The sequence below is a fragment of the Octodon degus genome, unplaced genomic scaffold, assembly GCF_000260255.1.
Source record: "Octodon degus isolate 3935 unplaced genomic scaffold, OctDeg1.0 scaffold00236, whole genome shotgun sequence".
In the NCBI taxonomy this organism is placed as follows: domain Eukaryota; kingdom Metazoa; phylum Chordata; class Mammalia; order Rodentia; family Octodontidae; genus Octodon; species Octodon degus.
In genome coordinates, this window is record NW_004524812.1 from 2,943,764 (window position 1) to 2,953,023 (window position 9,260).

Consider the following 9,260-nt stretch of genomic DNA (forward strand, 5'->3'; position numbering starts at 1 on the left):
CTCTTTTGGTCTGCAAACCCAAGCAGGCATCCTGTCTGTTGTGAGCCTCAGGCCAGCATGTGTCCCACACCATCTCCTGCCTCAACAACAAATTCACATGCGTATATGGCTCCCAGGGACAATGTGGTGTCCCACCCTTGGCCCCTAGCCGCACATAGGTGACTTCTGTTACCACATTCTGGTGACCACTTCCAGATATCGCGCATGCATTTGCAAGTGTCTATTATTTTAGCACAAATGGCAACAATCTCACTAATATCTGTAGTCCTCTGGGAGTGTCCAACAAAAGGATGCCTGAGTTGCACTTTGTTGGCTAAATGTTTGCAGGACTGTTTGTGGGCCTCACTCCAACCATGGCTGCCTAAACTCCCATTGCAATTTGCATTATTAGTGTTTTACCTATTTGGGCTTCAGCTCTGGCTGGATTTTCTCAGGAGAGATTTACCAAGATGCCATGGGGCCCTTGCTTAATATTAAAAAGGCAGGGGATCTTGATTGGCCTACAGTGGTAGCTGCTGCTCTCTGGGCTCCACGATGCTGCCCAAAAATGACAAGAAGAAGAAAGATGCCAGAAAGCCGGCCAAGAAAGACAAAGACACAGTGAACAAATCTGGGGGCAAGGCCAAAAAGAAGAAGTGGTCTAAAGGCAAAGTTTGGGACAAGCTCAACAACTTGGTTCTGTTTGATAAAGCTACTTACGACAAACTCTGTAAGGAAGTTCCCAACTATAAACTAGTAACACCTGCTGTGGTCTCTGAGAGAATGAAGATCCGTGGATCACTGGCCAGAGCAGCCCTTCAGGAGCTCCTTAGTAAAGGGCTTATCAAGTTGGTTTCAAAGCACAGAGCTCAAGTTATTTATACCAGAAATACCAAGGGTGGAGATGCTCCTGCCGCTGGTGAAGATGCATGATGAATAGGCTCAACCAGGTGTACATTTGGAAAAAATAAAATTTTATTATTGAAAAAAAAAGGCAGGGACTGGGAAGATGGCTCAGTGGAATAAGCACTTCCCTGGCAAGTGCAAGGGTCTGAGTTCATTCCCCAGTTCCACCAAAATAAATAAATAAAATAAAATAAAAATTAAAAAGTTGTTCTCATTCACATTGGAATTCTAAAGAGTACTCAGGGGCCAGGGAAATAGCTCAGTGGTTTAAGTGTCTGTCTGCCAAGTGCAAGGTCCTGAGTTCATCCCTGGTACCGAAAAAAAAAAAAAAAAAAAAGAGTACCCGGATGCATGAGCTTTCTTACTAGCACTGTTTAGGGGTAAGCACATTTGGGGCTCGCTGTTCTCAGCCTGAGGTGAAGGTCTCTTTTTGCCTGAGATGAGGGTCAAAGGCATCTATGGGAATCTCAAAGCATGCTCATCCCCAAAATCTGGCCCAGGAAATAAAACGCAGGGATTTCTAAACCACTGCAGAATCAGAATTTCCATCTCCTGAGCCACACCCACGCTGCTTTTTCCACAACCATCCAGATGCTTCCGCCCTCAGGTTTGTCCCTATTTCTTCTCATCCCTCCCTAACATGTGTCAGGCTGCCCTCTTGCACCTGATGCATTTTATTTTATTTATTTATTTTTACCTGATGCTTTTTTTTTTGGCGGGGGGGGAAGAGTCTACAGGGTGTTCAGGATCTCACTACAATGATCCGCCTGTTTACAGCCTCCCAAGAACTGGGATTACAGGTACATGTCACAACACCCAGTCCCAATTGCTGTACAGCAGGCCCAGGGATTGAACCTCAGGCCCCTGCACCTGTTTGCAGGCGCTTTAATCTGCTGAGCTATTTAGCCAGCCCTCTGATGCATTTTAAAAAACCTAAGGAAGAAGGACAAAGGGGGGACTGGTGAGATGGCTCAGTGGTCTAAAGCACCTACTTAGAACAAGCTTAGCAAAGCACAGGGACCGCGGTTCAATCCCCCAGCACCACATGCCAGCCAGCCCTGCCCCCTGGTGGGCTGAGCTGGCCACACACACACACACACATAAATAAATAAAATTTAAAAAAAAAAAAAGAAGGACAAAGGGAGGACTCAGAGAGCCACTTCCTGTCCTGTTCCATTATGACAAGGCTTTGCCAACTCAGGGAGGCGGCAGGGATGAGTGGCAAGAGAGAATAGAGTCGGCTAGAATCCTAATTCTGCCACTTACTGGCTCTGTGACCTTACACAGATTGCTTAACCTTCCTGCACCTGTTTCTTCCACTGTAGCTGGGGGTTATAATTATGCCTCCTTTAACAATTATAAGAATTGAATAAATTAACAGATGGTGAAGCATTTAAAATAGTGCCTGGCATATGGTAAATGCTATATAGTACTTTTAAAATCAAAATCAAAATCTTCACGTTACTGGTTCCTCTGCCTGTTCCCTAGCTGCAAGACCCAAGGCTTTTCCTTACTGAGCTTAGGCTCCTTCGTACATGTTCTTCCTAGTGGGCAAAAGCTGAATCCTGTGTTGCATGGTGCATTTCCTACACAGAGGAAAAGGCTAAGCGTAGTCCATAGTGGCTGGACACAGTGGCACACACCTGTGATAGAGAGGCCCTCAAGGAAGGGGGATGGCAAGTTTGGGGCCAACCTGGGCAATTCAGTGACTTACTAAGACCCTGTCTCGAAAAATCTGAAGATATAACACAGTGTAAAGGTCGGGGATTCAGTCCTCAGTACTTGGGGGTGAGGGGAGCCCATCTATAGGCTAAAATTCTTGCAAAGGCAGGCTTGTTGACTAATGTAGTACTATACTGAGTTTCCTGGGGCTGATTTGGGGGCTCAACTCTCCTCTGGAGGGCTGAGTCCACAGATAGCCTCCCAGGCAGTGTCTTCTAGGGAGAGGTGCTCCACCTGCTGGGCTTGCTGAAGGTCTCAGCCTCCCCAAAGGTGTGTGCAGCCAGGGCAACGTCCCTGGTCCCTAGGGCTGCCAGCTCCTCAGCAGCCTGGAGTCCTCCAGCAGAGCTCCTTGGGCCGCATCAGTGCACTGTGCGTGCCCCAGACCACAGAACCCTTCTGGGCCTTTTCTCCGGGCCTCTTCCTTCTGCTTTAGTATGACAAATTGCACACCTTCCAAGTGAGATAGGACCAGAAAGACGTCAAAGTCAGCTCACCTGGCTCAGGTGTGTGACCTTGCCAGGGCTCCTGGGGAGGTTCTGCCCAAGCCTGAGCCTCATCCAGGAGCACTTCTGGGCTCCTGGATGGGTCATGCATAGCCCTCCATTGCCCTCAGGGGCTCAGGTTTTCATCTGTCAGTTACAGGCATCCTGACAACCTGATCACACACAACTGTATTCCCCTTTGTACAGAGCTTGGGCGGAACAGTGCTCAGGAAGACAGAACAGCAGCAATTCTGAGAGTCACACAGGTCTCACCCACACACGGGTTAGTGCAGCTCTGTGGTTTCTCCAATTTGGCTGTCAATGAGTTTGTTATTCATGAACAGGAATGGAAATTTTTTTTGGTACTAAGAATCGAGCTCAGGGCTTTACACTTTCCAGGCAGCTGTTGGGCCACTGAGCCCCTGGCCTGTAGTGCAGTTCTGTGGAAAGAGAAAAAAGCTGAGCCTTGACAAGATATTCATTGAGTCAAGATACTCCAGGACTCGTTCCACAAACTATTAGTAAGTACTGAGGGGAAGGGGTGAACATACAACTCAATGAATACAACTCAATGTATTCCTTGCCCTGAAGGACTTTGGCCTCTACCAGAGAAGACACACACACATGCATGCATGCATATACACACATGTGTGCATGTGCACACATGAATACTAGCTCTGAAACCAAACTCATTCATTGATTTGACATTTGCTTAATATACACTCTGGGCTGGGCACCACCCTAGGTGCTGGAGGTACACAGAAGAGAATGGAGGGAAATTTACCATTATGGCGCTTATATCCCGAAAAGGGGAACAGAGATGTAAGAAGACAGTTACAAAATAATGTGACAAAGAAGACAATAGGGGTCAGCAGACAAAGTGTTGGGAACAAAGGAAGAGTGACTGACACTGAAGGAATCTGAGAAAGCATCCCAGAGGAAGTTTACCTTCGTTTGTGGCAGCCCAGTCTAGAGGGTGAATGTGTGCCAGCCAGGAGCACTCAGCAGTGCCAAGAGCCAAGAGTGGGCCAACGTGACTGAGGCATGAGTGGGGGTGGAGCAGCATGAGAACTGGAAACGTTTTTTATTTATTTATTTTTTAAATTTTTTTTGATGGAACCGGGGATTGAACTCAGGCCCTTGTACTTTCCAGGGAAGTGCTTATTCCACTGAGCCATCTCCCTGGCCCTGGAAACATGTTTTACAGATACCATTATAAACATGGGATTTGACAAGAACTCTGAACTCTGTCAATGGGTGATGAATGTAGGGGGAATTTTAATGAGAAGCAGGATATTTACATGATTTTCACATATCACCCATGAACTGCTCATTGTGTGCCAAGGAAGGGGGAAACATCTTTTTTTTCATTACTTTTATTGAGAAACAAATAGTAATGAGACAGTTTCAAAACAAGATAGTAGCACAGTTACCATAATTAATACCTTGCATATTGTTGTCTTTGTAGTAGTTATTCATAGTACAACATGCAGACATGATATCCTGTCCCAACACCAGGAGTACAAGTGTCCCCTCACTAAATGAAGAGAAAGAATCTGCACATCCATCCTAACTATTTTGTATATATAGATACAAAATGGTCCTTCATCTACACCCCCCCTTCATTTAGTTTTGTGAAAGAAGGCTATTCCATTGCCATTCAAATATTGTAGTTGCATGAATTCAGCAAAACAACCCAATATAGTCCAGTAGTCATAGTGGGTTATCTTTTTTTTTTTTTTTTTTTTTTTTCAGAACTGGGGATTGAACTCAGGGCCTTGTGCTTGCCAGGCAAGCACTTATTCTACTGAGCCATCTCCCTGGCCCCAATAGTGGGTTATCCATAGGACTATGCAGACCTCAAAAGTCATCTCTGAAATTGCTGGGCTCCAGACCTTGTTCCCTGCTCTAGCTGTACTTTCTACCACTCTCTTTTTTCCCCCCATAGTTTTATTGAGAAACAAATAGCAATGAGACAGTTTCAAATCAAATTGGTAGGACAATTTCAATAATTAACACATTGTATACATTCTTCCTAGTGGTTATTTGTTGTACAAGATGAAGACATGATATCCTATTTACAAACACTATTAGAATAAATTCCTCTATACATTGAATTAAGAGAATGTAGCTGTATCTGTATCCTAACCATTTTGAATACACAGATACAAAATGGACATTCATCTGTATCCCCTTTTTTTGTTTAGTTCTGTTATTTAAATATTATAGGTGTGTGAACTCAGCAAAAAAATCCAAAATAGTCCATTAGTTCACAATAGTATTGAGTCTTCCACATGACTGGCAATGTCAGAAGTTGTTGACCTGAGTCCCCTACAACTCAACATAACAACATGGCTTTACTTCTTATACTTCGTTTTTATACTTTTCTGCTGGATGGTTAAGACCAAGATAAAGCAAGACCTATGCAACAAGACTTGTAGCTTTTGGATTTGATAAGGTCAGTTAAATCCCCTCAGGATTTATCCTGAGACCCTGTACCTCAGTTTGTAGATCCTTTGTCAATGTCAGCCATGTGGATGAGTCATGGCCATTGCTTGGTCAATTTGTTCTCTCTGAAAGCCTTCAGAAAATGTTTTCTGTCCAGGGGCCGGGGAGATGGCTCACTGGAATAAGTGCTTCCCTGGCAAGTGTAAGTGCTGGAGTTCAATCCCTGGTTCCACCAAACAAACAAAAAATGTTTTCTGTCCATGTGACTCTCCTTAGGCACACTCTGCATCATCAATCACTTTCCTTTTTTGGCCCCATAATCTCCTTGATCAGAAAATTTGGGACACTACTGAGTTACATGACATTACAGTACAAGTTTTCATATGTCCTGAGTCTTAATTTACCTTGGAAGGCTAGGGCCAAAATGTTGGCTTTCCTTGTGGCCCTCCTTTTTCTCTAATTTTGGTCTGCAAACTTAGGTTGTTAACCCTCCAGAAGAGAAGCTTATTGTTATTATCATACAACCCAGGCTGTTGAGCTTAACCTCACTATCTGTCTGAACATTGAACATCTGGGGCTGGGGAGATAGCTCAGTAGAATATGTGCTTGCCTGACAAATGCAAGGGCCTGAGTTTGATCCCCAGTTCCGGAAAAAAAACAAAAAACAAAAAAACAAAAAACATCCTAGGCATAACATGGAAGAGGTATTTTTCATCAAGTATTGGTATGTTAAACTTTAAGTCCCTATAGAATATGATGAAAAATTTAAAAAATTAAAATATATTTTAAAAATAGGAATAAACAATTATATATGTTTACATATAAGTTTAGAAATCTAACCATATACAGCATTGTAGCAGGACAGTCCCACAACACTCCTTTTCCTGTCTCCTGCTTTCATTCACCACCCGAAAGGGGGAAATATCTAAACAGCAAAAAATTGGGCTCTACCTTTATTTTATTTTATTATTTTAGGGAAGAGTCTACAGGATGTTCAGGGTCTCACTACTAGATCAGACTTGGACTCGTAATTCTTCTGTTTACAGCCTCCCAAGAGCTGGGATTACAGGCGTGCCCATGCCCAGTCTCAATTGCCATCTCAGCACGCTCTTGGGGCAGGGCCAGCCTGACAGGCCCAGGGATCGAACCCCAGGCCCCTGCGCCTGCTTGCAGGCACTTTAATCCGCTGAGCTATTTGACCAGCCCTACATACATTTTATATGCATACACCATATGCACTTATGTATACACACATGTATATACATTTTGTTATACATATATAAAATACATATATAGTATGTACATACATAGGTACATACATTCTCTATATAGTTTATATGTACATAATGTACACAGTTTTTCTAAAACCATTTGAGAGTAAATTGTATGCAGCATGGTTCTTTGCCCCCACATTTCAGTGTAGGGTATCCTCTTGCATAGCCAGAGTTATATAAATTACCAATTTATAAACCCAACACTATTATAATAATTTACTGTTCCTTTTGTAGTTTCATTGGCTGACAGTCATGCCCATTCTGACATTTTTCCCCCTTCAGTATTGGAGCTATTATAAGGTCAGATTTTGCAGTTAGTCATACCTTCTTTTTTTTCTATTTTAGTACAGGGTCACTACGTAGGTTGGACTCATAGTGATCCACCTGTGTTCAGCCTCCCAAGAGCTGGGTTTACAGGCCTACACCATCACGCCCAGTCTCAATCAGGTCCCAGGGGTGGGGCCAGCACTGCATGCCAGGGATCCAACCCTGGCCGCTGTGTCTGACTAAGCAGGTTCTTTAATCTGCTGAGCTATTTGCCTGGCCATCTAGTTATACTTTCTATTCCACTTTCTTTCATCTAGAACATTTCAACTGCATGCATGTTTTGTCTTTATGACTTCCGTGTGTGTGTGTGTGTGTGTGTGTGTTTATGCAATACTGGAGTCTGAAACCAGGGGCTATTGTGCACTAGGGAAGTGCTCTACCACTGAGCCGTATCCCCAGGCCTTTCTATGTTTCTTTCTTTTTTTTTTAATTTTATTTATTTATGTGTGTGTGTGTGTGTGTGTGTGTGTGTGTGTGTGGCCAGCTCAGCCCACCAGGGGGCGGGACTGGCTGGCATGTGGTGCTGGGGGATTGAACCGCGGTCCCTGTGCTTTTCTAAGCTTGCTCTAAGTAGGTGCTTTAGACCACTGAGCCATCTCACCAGCCCTTTTTTTAAAAAAAAATTTTATTTATTTATGTCTATGTTTCTTTATTATGAGACATCTTGCTAAATTGCCCTGGCTGGCCACAAATTCGCAATCTTCACCTCAGCTTCCAGAGTAGCTGGAAATACAGTGTGTGCTATCATGCCTGGTCTAATACGGTGGCTTACTTGCAGATACTTGATATATATACCCCTCTGTCATTGATAATGTCAATTTTCATCACTAAAGGTACACAGCAGATTAAAGCGCCTGTAAGCAGGCGTAGGGGCTGGGGGTTCGATCCCTGGGCCTGCCGTGCTGGCCCAGCCTCCTGGGGTGCACTGCAATGGCAATTGAGACTGGCTGTGGTGGTGGGGCACACCTGTAATCCCAGCTCTTGGGAGGCTGTAAACAGGAAGATCACTAGGACTCCGATCTAGTAGCGAGACCCTGACCACCCTGCAGATCCTTCCTTAAAACTAGAAAAAAAGTATGTACATGTTTATATGAATGTATAAATATCTGTATCTCTATATCTTTATAAAATGTGTTGTGACATACACCTGTAATCTGCACACTGTGGGAGGCTGAGGCAGAAGGAACTCAAGTTTGAGGCTATCCCAGGCAACTCAGTAACTTAATGAAACCCTGTCTCAAGAAAAAAAAAGTCTAGTACAAAGGCCCATGGTTCAGTTCCCAGTAACACACACACATGTGCACAATCAGATAGGGTACAGAGGATGGGGGTATAAGGGAAATGGTGAGAAATGAAAGCAGCAGCCAGGTGGAGAAGAGACCAGCATACTCAGTGAGAATCTAGACTTGGGTATGCTCTCAAGAGTGCACAGAAAGGGACTGGCCTCGGTGGCAGTGCAAGGTGAATGGTTATCTTCTGAGTGTCTGCAATGGTTTGGGGACACTTCCAGTGAAGCTCCAAACATGAATGAAGCATGGTGGTCCGTTCCCAAGAAGGCTGGTGGTGTGGGCTTCAGGAAGGACAAGGTGGGGGCAAGCCCTGGAGATGGTTCTGACAACCACATGTGGGTAGGGGCTCCCTCCTTGCCTTGCGGACTGCAGGGGGGCTGTGAGCTCTGCAGCTAGGCTGGAGGAGGGTCAGGAAGAGAGTTTCAGAAGGCCTTACCCACATGGGGAAAGCCTCCTTCAGACTCTGGGAGCATCAGGACCCACCCAACACCTGCTTGGAGAACACATGGGGGTTTGTTATCTCTGCAGGTCAGAGGTGGCACACAGAGCTGTGAACACGCCTCCTCAGAGCTGTGCCTTTACTTCATTCCCAGAGAGAACTTGGGAAGAGGCCCAGGCACGGCAGAAGCCAGCGGGTCTGGCTCAAGACCTCTCTCCTCTCTCCAGGGCACTGCCTTCCCCCAGATCGTGCCTTCTCCTGGACTGCCCACTCAGCCTGCATTCCCTTTGGGTTTTCTGGAAGCCACTTCGCCCAAATCCTGAGGGATCACCTCTGGCACTGTTGACATGCTCAGAACACTACTCTGCGCCTTTTCCGACTTCCCCATGGGTGT

The 9,260-nt window shown here is 45.0% G+C and overlaps 1 pseudogene; it reads left to right on the plus strand.

Annotated features, from left to right (window-relative positions):
* Positions 1-534: 534 nt before the first annotated feature.
* LOC101593044 lies at positions 535-962 on the plus strand (annotated as a pseudogene).
* The last annotated feature ends 8,298 nt before the right edge of the window (positions 963-9,260 follow it).